This window comes from Theropithecus gelada, chromosome 15 (assembly GCF_003255815.1).
Source record: "Theropithecus gelada isolate Dixy chromosome 15, Tgel_1.0, whole genome shotgun sequence".
In the NCBI taxonomy this organism is placed as follows: domain Eukaryota; kingdom Metazoa; phylum Chordata; class Mammalia; order Primates; family Cercopithecidae; genus Theropithecus; species Theropithecus gelada.
The window spans coordinates 9948-17818 of NC_037683.1; the positions used below are offsets into that span (position 1 = coordinate 9948).

Consider the following 7871-nt stretch of genomic DNA (forward strand, 5'->3'; position numbering starts at 1 on the left):
CACTCGGGCGTTTTTCTCACTGGCTGTCAGTTGGGGGAAGCAGCATTGTGAGCACCTGCTCATCTCTCCAGGTCCTGTTCAGAAACCCCATCTGTGCCTCTGGAGACTGCCCCGAGCGCACAGGCCGAGCAACCACCATCTATGGCCCCCAGGACCTAATCCCCTTCTACATAGGGGTCAGTGCATGTGAATATACACTGGGCTTGATTTCTACCCACTAGTCCCTGCCAGATAACCCACGCCCACCTCAAGAGAATGAGGTTACAAACACACCCAGGCCGTCACGGTAATGGAGTGGCTGGGGTCCTGCTTGCCCACCCTTCATTGCTGGTTCAGAGCCAGCTGCCTGACCACATTCCTACCCTGAGATGGGACTTTGGGGACATTGCCCACCAGGGTCACTGACCACTTTTAGGGTTCCAGAAACAGGGCCAGCTGGTCCCCTAGAAGTCTGGAACATGGGATAAGCCAAGGCTTGCCTTCAGAACAGGTTTTCCACCACGTAGCCGCCCAAGGCCCAGGGCATCCCCAGGTTCATGTGAAGCCTGCCTGCCATGTCCACAGCCCATGCCGACCCCTCCTGGAGCCACTGGAATGCTTGTTCCTGGGCACACGACAAACCCAGACAGCTTCGGCCTTGCAGGACAACCGTGCGCATCTGGCAGCCGTAGCCAGAGGGGGGCCCATAGATAGAAGTTGGAGGTGAAGCCAGATGCTATGAGAATACTTTATTAGGCAAAATCGTATACTATAAAAATGCTTTAAATTGCAGCAGGAGGAGAGGTAAAGACACAAATGAACAAGTGCGTAGTGACACATGGCAGTCAGAACACAGTAAACAATCCACACTGCTTCCCCCCTTTACCTAGGAAAGGAAAGTTCTAGGCCTCCTCCTCCTCAGCATACTCCTCAAACTCCTCCTCCTCGGCCGTGGCATCCTGATATTCTTGATACTCAGAAACCAGGTCGTTCATGTTGCTCTCGGCCTCCGTATATCCCATCTCATCCATCCCCTCGCCGGTGTACCAGTGGAGGAAGGCCTTGGGCTGGAACATTGCTGTAAACTGCTCTGAGACACGCTTGAAGAGTTCCTGGATGGCCGTGTTGTTCCCAATAAAGGTGGCTGACATTTTTAGCCCCCAGGGTGGGATGTCACAGATGGCTGTTTTGACGTTGTGGGGGAGCCAGTCAGCAAAGTAGCTGCTGTTCTTATTTTGAATGTTGAACATTTGCTCATCCACCTCCCTCATGGGCATGCGACCCCTGAAAATGGCAGCCACCGTTATGTAGCGGCCATGACGGGGGTCGCAGGCGGCCATCATATTCCTAGCATCAAACGTCTGCTGCGTAAGCTCAGCCACGGTCAGGGCCCGGTACTGCTGGCTGTCCCGGCTGGTCAGTGGGGCAAAGCCAGACACGAAGAAATGCAGCCAGGAAATGGGACCATGTTCACGGCCAGCTTCCGCAGGTCAGCATTCAGCTGGCCTGGGAAGCGCAGGCACATAGTGACCCCACTCATGGTGGTAGACACCAGGTGGTTCAGGTCACCATAGGTGGGCGTGGGCAGTTTCAGGATCCTGGAACAGATGTCATATAACGCTTCGTTATCTATACAGAAGGTCTCATCTGCATTTTCTATGAGCTGGTGGACGGAGAGGGTGGCGTTGTAGGGCTCCACCACCGTGTCTGACACCTTGGGCGAGGGCAGGATGCTGAATGTGTTTATGATCCTGTCTGGGTACTCCTCCCGGATCTTACTGAGAAGGGTACCCATCCCAGACCCCGTCCCCCCACCCAGGGAGTGGGTCAGCTGGAAACCCTGCAGGCAGTCACAGCTCTCAGCCTCCTTTCTGGCAACGTCCATCACTGACTCCATCAGCTCCGTGCCTTCTGTGTAGTGCCCCCTGGCCCAGTTGTTTCCGGCCCCACTCTGACCTGTAAGACAGTACAGCCAGTCACTCGATGGCCAGGTATACGGTCATCAGTGGTCACCATAATGCAAAAAGGGTCAAGTGTCACATGAGGTGAGCGCACCATTCACCCTGCAGCTGGAGCAAATGAAACCCCTCCCCCAGAGTTACAGGGCAGCAGCCTCCCCTGTTAGAAATTAAGTCAGGAGTCAAACCTGAGACAGGCTAACAGACCTCGCTGCAGGTGGCTCCTGCCCATTTTCAGGGAAGGCAGTAGCCGCGGCCCCAGCTCAGCTCCCTACAGGGAGTTGACATCAGTAGCTCTTGACCTTGAAGAGACACCTGGGCCTTCCTCCTAAAGCCCGTTTAGGAAGCAGTTGGAGCGACTTGACTCGGAGGATAGGAGGGTGTTCAGGGGCCCTGGCTCCACAATTCTCACGGCGACGACCTTGGGGCACTCCTAGATTTTGAGCGGCTGAGGAACCTCACCCCAATCCTCACCCACAGCTCACCAAAGATGAAGCTGTCCGGCCTGAAGATCTGCCCGAAGGGCCCCAAGCGCACAGAGTCCATGGTGCCGGGCTCCAGATCCACGAGCACAGAGCGGGGCACGTACTTGCCACCTGAGAGGGGCGGGAGAACATGAGCGAGGGGAAGGCTGCGTTCCCAGGAGGGCGGTGGGGAAGGTCGGGGGTCTCACCGCAGGCCTCCTTGTAGTACACCTCGATGCGCTCCAGCTGCAGGCGGCTGTCCCCGTGGTAGGTGCCAGTGCAGTCGATGGCGTGTTCATCAGAGATCACCTCCCAGAACTGCGAGACGGGAGGGGCCGGACAGGCCAGGGCTGAATCACGGGGCACCCCAGCTTCTCTCCCACCCCCACCCTCCGCACCCCCATCCCTAGGCCGCCGTGTCCCTGGGGTCCACCCCGGCCGCCTCGCCAGCCGCGCAGTCCCACCGCGTCCCAGCAGGGAGCCCAGGGGCCGCAATGCAGGGGACCCGCCCCTGCCACTGCCAACATCTTCACTGGCCACCCGCAGGCCCGAGCTGGGCCCTCAGAGCCCCGGCTGCCAACCTGGGCGCCGATCTGGTTCCCGCACTGCCCGGCCTGCGTGAGCACGATCTTCCTCATGGCTAAGGCGGGATCAGGGCGGCAGGAGAAACGCGAGGAGGAGGAGCAGACGCGCAGTGACCCAGCCCGCCCTCCGCCAATGCTGAAATAGCCCCGCGCCCACCTCCCCCAGCCTCGCATTGGGCTCCCAGAATAAGCAACAGCTTGACTTCCACACAGGTGTACCCACCTGTGTGTCCCTTGGCGTTGAACGTCTGTTGGGGAGCTCAGGTGTCCCTGCTGTGGTCCTTTCCACGTTGGGGAAAGCTGGTCAGCTGGAGAACTTCCTCCCACGTCTTTACTAAGACTCAATTTCTAGCTGACCTGAAACTGAATTTTCCTCCCATGTGGGAGGGGAGGACTCTTGTTTCCATACTCACAGAGTGGCTTGCACCTGTCCTAGATTGAGGACATATTTTTGTAACTGATGAGTCTTTTCCTCTATTAGGAGATTTGTGGTTAGGAAAGGCCTTCTGTATGTTAACTCAACAGGACTTCATTATAAGTTTTACTTTGGAGCAGTTCAAACCCACAGTAAGCTATGGGTGTTAGAGATAGGCATCTGATTTAGCTAGAGTCTTCTTTAGAGTGCGATTAGCCCTTTCACCTTTCCAAAGGACCGCGGTCTTCACACAGAATGAAGGTAATATTGGATTCTTCAAGCTGAGGATAAGTGTTGGGATACACCTGCTGTGAAAGATGGGCCCTCGTCACTGTGCAGGCTTTTACATGACCCAAACTGAGGAGTTATTTCTTCTGGCAAACATTTTTCAGATGGGGTGGGAATGCCTCAATCTAACCAGTGAAGGTATCAGTGAGCATTAGCAAATATTTGAATCTCCTGCAGAAAGGCATCTGAGTAAATTAGAGTTGCCAGTTCTCACCTGGAGAGGTTCCTCAATTTTGGACAGGTTTAACTGGAGAAGGAGAAAATTGCTGACCATTTGGGTCATGTCAGGCACAGAGCTCTCAGTGCTGAGTCACCTGTTTTAGTGTCTTAAAAAGATTTACCCCTATAAACAAACGAGACATTAACAGAAACAAATAATCCCTTCTAGGGTGAAAAGAATCATGAAAGTGCTGAATTATATTCCTATGATTGGTACTTGGCATTAGTAATTTGTCACCATCCTTCAGTCAGCCAGAGGGGCCCTGGACTGAAATGCAATCCCTGGCCCATTTTTGTTCTTCAGAGTATTCTGGCCCAGTTCTATGTATGCTGACCAGCATGCCCATAAGCTTCATTGGCCCTTTCAGTGTAGGGGCCTTGGCCGTGGCATCTACAAGGGCATTTCCTTTTACATGGTCAGTCTCTCTTTTGATGTCCTCTGCAATTAATTATAGTCACGTTTTGGCAGCAAAGCAGCATTCTAACAAGCTCAAAATCTGAATGATGTTGTATGGAAAAGCCCCTGGGGGTCGGGAGTCCTTACCCATTCCAAATTGCAGCATAAGCATGAAGCACTAAAAAAAATCATACTTGGAATCAGTGTAAATGTTAAATTTTAAATCCTTTCCCAACTGCAGGGGCCTAGTAAGTTCAATTAACTCAGCTTTTTGAGCTGAGGTAGAGGCCAGCAAGGCTTGTGCCTTGACTCTCTTGTGCTGACTAATAATAGCATATCTAGCCCTCCTGTTTTCCCGATGCATAAAACAACTTGCCTCTGTTAACCACTCTTCTTTGGGATGGTCAAGGGATTCATCTAAGTCTGGCCTCCTAAATAAATTTATTTCATAATCTGTGACATGCTTTGGCTGTGTCCCCAGTCAAATCTTATCTTGAATTGTAGCTCCCATCATTCCCATATATCATGGGAGAGACCCAGTGGGAGGTAATCGAATCAGGGGATGGGTCTTTTCCATGCTGTGTTCTTGTGACAGTGAATAAGCCTCAAGAGATCGGATGGTTTATTTATTTATTTATTTTTGAGACACAGTCTTGCTCCATTGCTCAGGCTGGAGTGCAGTAGCATGATCTCGGCTCACTGCAACCTCTTACTCCTGGATTCAAGCGATTCTCCTGTCTCAGCCTCCCGAGTAGCTGGGATTACAGCACCCACCACCATGCCTAATTTTTGTACTTTTAGTATAGACGGGGTTTCACCATGTTGGCCAGGCTGGCCTCGATCTCTTCACCTCAGGTCATCCACTGCCTTGGCCTCCCAAAGTGCTGGGATTACAGCTGATGGTTTTATAAAGGGAGTTTCCCTACACAAGCTCTTTTGCCTGCTGCCATGTAAGAGATGTGACTTTGCTCCTCATTTGCCTTCTACCATGAGTGTGAGGCCTCCCCGACCATGGGCAACTGTGAGTCAATTAAACCTCTTTTCTTTATAAATTTCCCAGCCTCAGATATGTCTTTATTAGCAGCATGAGAACAGAGTAATACAGACGGAAAGGCTGGGAGCACCTGTGGACTCTGGAAGGTAAGTAGCTGCGTTTATGGTTTGGCAGGCTTTAAGGGTTGTGTCTGGAGTGTCTACCAATAAGGCCTGATACTTTCATAAATATTCTTCTATTATCCACTGGTACCCTTTAGCTTCTAGGACCATCTTCCCTTGTTGTGGGGTCAAAAACCTGTAGGTGCTGTTCTAATGTTAGTTTATTAGCTTTGCCTACTAGAAAAGTGGTAGCAGCAATAGCTCTAAGACATCAAGGCCACCCTGAGGTCACCTCTTCTATCTGCTTAGAAAATTAGGCTACTGGCCTTGGAATGTCCCCCAGTTTTGGGACAAGATTACCCAAGGCCTATGTCTTGTTTTTTGGCCACATAAAGAAAAAATTGTTCATCCAACCTGGGAATGACTCCCACGGCTGCAGCAGAGCCCAATTTCTCCTTGAGAGTATTGAAGGTTTGCTTGCAGTTCTAATTACATCCTAGGAGCTCTAAATCTTTCCTTTTTGTATATCATATAAAGGCTTGGCTACATGTCCAAATCTGGGCATCCATAAGCAGCAGTACCCAGCCATCTCCTAAAAAAACCCACAGTCATTTGTTGAACTGGGATCCTTGGATGACTAAAATAACTTTTTATCTTCTATGGATGTTGATCAGTTCCAGAGGTTAAGACAGGTTCCAAATATTTAAGTCTTTGAGTCAAAATCTGGGCCCTGTATGGTGATAGCCTGTATCTGCAAGTTCCCAGGAAATTTACCAACTTAACAGTATTATTATTTGAGTCTCCTTTAGTTGGGCTAGCAATGAGCAAGTCACCTACATACTAATAATTGTGTCCCTTTCCAATTGTAGATTTCTTAAGTCCTTAGCTAGAGCATTTTCAAATAAGTGGGGACTATCCCAGAACCCTTCAGAGATGACTGTCCAGGTTAGTTTTGAGGCTGAATGTGTATCTGGATCAGTCCATTCAAAGACAAACATATTATGAATCTAGATACACTGAGAGGCAGAAAAATGTGTCTTTCAGATTTAGGAATGTAAACCAGCTTGCATCCCCTGGGACTTGGTAACTGTTGGGGACAATGAGGTGTATGGAGACAACTGCATTTATTAATGCTGTAAGGTTTCTGACAAATCTGTACTTGCCATTAGGCTTTTCATCTGGTGACATGCGAGTATTGTAAGGAGATGCTCATGGCCTTAGTAACTCATGCCATTAGGCTTTTCATCTGGTGATGTGCGAGTATTGTAAGGAGACTCTCATTGCCTTAATAACTCATACGGCAAGAATTTGGCAAGAAGGAGTTGAATTTCCCCTCATGCTTCTTGCCTTAAAATGTATTGTCGAGGAGTTAAAGGTAAAGTATTTAACTTTTAAATCCTTTCCCAACTGCAGGGTCCTCGTAAGTTCAATTAACTCAGTTTTTGAGCTGAGGTAGAGGCCAGCAAAGCTTGTGCCTTGATTCTTTTGTGCTGACTAATAATAGCATATCTAGCCCTCCTGTTTTCCTGATGCATAAAACAACTTGCCTCCATTAACCACTCTTCCTTGGGATGGTCAAGGGATTCATCTCTCTTAAGTCTGGCCTCGTAAATAAATTTGTTTCATAACCTGTGACATGCTTTGGCTGTGTCCCCAGTCAAATCTTATCTTGAATTGTAGCTCCCATCATTCCCATATATCGTGGGAGGGATCCAGTGGGAGGTAATCGAATCGGGGGACGGGTCTTTCCCATGCTGTTCTTGTGACAGTGAATAAGCCTCATGAGATCTGATGGTTTATTTATTTACTTCTGAGACATAAAAATTAAATCCTTGAGGGCGAGGAGCACTAGGCTGAAGTTGGGTTTGAATGGAGGAGATGTTTAGTGCGTTTCCCAGAGCCTGTATGGCCCAAACCTCAAGATTTACTTGAGACAACACCTCAGGTGGTAAATGTGACAGCTCATTCTTAGCTTCTTTTTTCCCCTGAGGGGTCAGGAACAAAAGTAACACTTTCTATGCTTTATGATCTGTGAAGGTGACCATGACTTGGTCTGAGTCAATAAACCTCTCCCCAGTAAGAGGTCAGGCATTCAGACAGTACTAAAAAGGCAGGTGAGAAACCCAGGGGCCCTGGAGGACAACTTAGAAGATACGAAAAGCAGTGTTTTTGGGCTTGTCCATCATGAGAAGACAGGAGTCCATTGTATTGAATCAGGAACGGAGTCATCTGCTCCCGCACCTAATAAGAAGTTAATACGGCCGGGCGCGGTGGCTCAAGCCTGTAATCCCAGCACTTTGGGAGGCCGAGACGGGCGGATCACGAGGTCAGGAGATCAAGACCATCCTGGCTAACACGGTGAAACCCCGTCTCTACTAAAAAATACAAAAAAACTAGCCAGACGAGGTGGCGGGCGCCTGTAGTCCCAGCTACTCCGGAGACTGAGGCAGGAGAATGGCGTCAACCCGGGGG

General features: G+C 49.9%; 1 pseudogene across 1 annotated transcript; it reads right to left on the bottom strand.

Moving 5' to 3' along the window:
* Positions 1-713: 713 nt before the first annotated feature.
* On the bottom strand, positions 714-3039 carry LOC112608421 (annotated as a pseudogene). Its single transcript, XR_003115992.1, has 4 exons — positions 2983-3039; positions 2611-2719; positions 2423-2533; positions 714-1935 (listed from the first exon to the last, which is right to left on the bottom strand). The product of XR_003115992.1 is annotated as a tubulin beta-8 chain-like (transcript).
* Positions 3040-7871: the final 4832 nt, after the last annotated feature.